Below are 3,532 nucleotides of genomic sequence, written 5' to 3'. Positions count from 1 at the left end.
CTAAGCGGAAGAAGAAGGGGAATTTTTTTCAAAAAAAGGAAAAACGAAAGTTAAATGAGAAAGTCAGAGCAACTAAGGCTCTGGAGGCAATTCAAAAACTGGCCACCCATGTTTACTTATTATTTATTGATTAGGATTTATGAACCTCCTTTATGAAGAAATTCACCCTAGGCAGTATACAGTAGGTACAATTTAACATAAAACTTACATTATCCCAGGACAAGCAGGCAGTTATTCGCCCCGATGCGGACGCCTCACAAGCAGACTTGCTTGAAGAAACAAGAAGTTTCGAGTCGCCCGCACTGCGCATGCGCGAGTGCCTTCCCGCCCAGCGTCGGGCGCGTCTCCTCAGTTCTTACTTTTCCGCGGAGCCAAGAAGTCCGTCTTTGACTCTCTGCGTTCATTTTGTTACATGTGCCTTCTCTACAACCGCGATTTGTTTGAATTTTTCTCATGAATCGCTGTTTTTTCTTTTATTTCTTTCATTTAAAAAATAAAAAATAAATTTCTTCCGTTCGTTTTTCGGGACAGGCCGCTCGGCTGCAGCCCAAGACCTTCGATCTTGAGGCGGCTATTTTACGCCTATGTCCCGACCTGCCACAGGCTTTAAGAAGTGTGTCAAGTGCCAGCGCGCGATCTCTCTCACGGACCCACACCGTCGCTGTCTTCAGTGCCTTGGGTCCAAACATCATTCTCGGTCGTGCCTGCCTTGTCAAACACTTCAGCCTCGTGCTTTTCATCGTCGTCGTATTTTGGTGGATAAGCTCTTCAACATGGAGTCTTCTCTCGAACCATCGACCTGGACTTCCCTCGAGACTCCTCCTACGACGGCTTCCACCTCGAGCCTCGTCAGACCTTCCTCGTTGGCAGTGGCTCTTACTTCGACAACTTCTGCTGTTTCTTCCCCTGTTTCCTCAGGTCAGATAGCTCAGCAGACACTTCCTCCGGTAGTGATTAAAGTTCCTAAGACTTCCAGGTCCAAGCACAATCACACTACCTCGAAGGAACCTCCAGCCAATGCAAGTGGTCCGGTTTCAGACGTGGATCCATCCTTGCCGGCTTCTTTCCAGACCATGTTAGAGAAGCAATTCATTCAGTTCCTTACTAATATGGGTCCGAAGCTTCTTCCTCTTATCCAGCCTGGGCATTCAGCAGACTCCTGCGAGATCGAGCCGCTTCCTTTGCCTCAGTCTCAAACACACTCTTTGCAGGGAGCAGAGTCTCTGCGAGTGTCTGGTCTGGCATCCAAGCATGAACAGCAAGGAGCAGATTCTTTGCCAGTGCCTCGGACGGATTCCTCACACTCTATTCAAGGAGCAGAGTCTTTGAGAGTGCATCGAGGTTCCTCCTCCAAGCCTCCACTGCTTCGATCGACAGCCTCCAGTCCTATCCATTCGTTGGTGGCATTGGCTGCTTCTCTCTCCGAAGCGAAGTCTCCTCGATCCTCGAGACCTGCTTCTAGGCACAGTTCTCATCGAAGATTGAGGCATTCTTCTAGGCATGCTGCTTCCACTGAGATGAAGCATTCATATTTTCCACTTTCGTCACCGACTCCACGATCGAGGTCTCCGATGCCGAACCTCGAGGATCCAGCGGTTTCGATTGCTTCATTCAGGTCTCCAGGTTCTTTGGACCCCTTTTTTCATGCCGACGCATCTTTGGCCCAAGCTGCCTCGACGTCCTCGAGTCCTTCTCGAGGCAAAGCATTGGCGGATCAGCTATCTTTTTCATCTTTCCTTCGTCAGATGGTTGTGGACCTGGATCTTCAATTGGATACTGGCTCTAAGTACTCTAAGGAGTATCTCGAAGTCATGCATCTTTCTCAACCTCCGGCTGAGTCATTCAAGCTTCCTCTTCACAAGCTTTTGAATCAGACTTTTGGTCGATGCCTGGAAACACCCTACCATACCAGCTATTCCAGGAAAGTTGGACTCTAGGTATAAAACTGTACATCGCAAGGGTTTTGACAATTCACAGTTATCTCATCAATCCCTGCTTGTAGAGTCCTCCTTGAAGAGGTCTCATCCTTCCAAGGTTTATGCCACCGTTCCTCCTGGCAGGGAGGGTAAAACTATGGACAAGTTTGGACGTCGCATCTATCAGAATGCTATGATGTCATCTAAAGTCCTCAATTATAATTTTCATTTTATCACTTATTTTGAGTTCTTCATTTCTCTACTTCCAAAGTTCTTGAATTATTTGGATGCTCAAATGCATTTTGAGTTTCAAGAAGTCATTGCTTCTTTATCTCAACTCTTTCTGCATCTTCTCCAGTCATCTTACGATGCCTTCAAGTTGTCTGCTCGAACAGCTGCTTGCTCTGTGGTAGTGATGCCCGATTCAGGAAAAAAAATTTTGATTCGATTCGATTCAGCCTACTGAATTGGTTTTTCAATTCGATTCGATTTTCCTGCCCAATTGGGTGTTTTTTTTTTCAAACATCCTGGTGGGTTTATTTTATAGCCTCTTCACCCCCTTTGCCTTCTCCTAACCACACTGGCGCTGTGGTGTAAACAAAATAAACAAACAAAAAAGACTTTTCCTCTCTCTGTTAAATCCTAGCTCATGTTTGCGGTCTATCACCAGCTCTGGCAGGATACAAGTTTCAAATCTGACATATTGTAATCACAAAACGGAAAATAAAATTAGTTTTTCTACCTTTTGTTGTCTGGTCATTATTCAAATCTTGTTGGTCCCAGGCTCTGGTTGTCTTCTGATAACTTGCTTGCCAGGGTCTCCTTCTTTCTCCGTTCTAACCATCCATCTGCCATCTCTGTCCTCCCCTTCCGTTTTCTTTCCCTCCCCCGGAGGTCTGGCATCATTCTTTTTTTCATCTCCATCCACAGATCCACCTTTTCTTAACTACCCTTTCATCCAGCATCTCTTCCTCCTTCCCCACCACCCTAGGGTCCACCATCTCTCCCTTTCTTTTCCCAACTACCCTCCTATCCAGTATCTCTAACCCCCCTCCACACCATCCCTTGTGTCCAACTTTTCTCCCTTTTTGTTCCTTCCCTCCCTAAATCCCATTGTCCATCATCTCTCTCCCTCTCCTCTATTTTTAGACCCATTATTTCTTCCCCCCCCAAATCTGTCATATGCACGTCTCTTTGAACACCCCTTCCTTCCCTCTGTGTACTTCTACATCAGAGCCCCCCTCCCCTGAAGGTCTGCACCTCCCTCCTGAAGGCCCGTCCCCCCTTGAAGGCCTGCCTGTTCCCCCTGAAGGCCTATGCCACCATCCCTGGCCTGTCTCCCCTTTGAAGACCTGTGCCCCCTTTGAAGGCCTTTCCCCCCCTTGAAGACCTGTCCCCCCTCTTGAAGGCCTGTCCCCCCTCTTAAAGGCCTGCCTGTCCCCCCCTTAAAGGCTTGTCCTCCCTCTTGAAGGCCTGTCCCCCCCCTTTGAAGACCTATCCCCCCTCTTGAAGGCCTGTCCCCACCCTTGAAGGCCTGCCTGTTCCCCCCTTAAAGGCCTGCCTGTCCCCCCCCTTGAAAGCCTGCCTGTTCCCCCCTTAAAGGCCTGCCTGTCCCC

The sequence above is a fragment of the Geotrypetes seraphini genome, chromosome 14 (genome assembly GCF_902459505.1).
Source record: "Geotrypetes seraphini chromosome 14, aGeoSer1.1, whole genome shotgun sequence".
Lineage (NCBI taxonomy): Eukaryota > Metazoa > Chordata > Amphibia > Gymnophiona > Dermophiidae > Geotrypetes > Geotrypetes seraphini.
The sequence above is the reverse complement of the archived record's forward strand: the minus strand, read 5'-3'. Positions refer to the sequence as shown.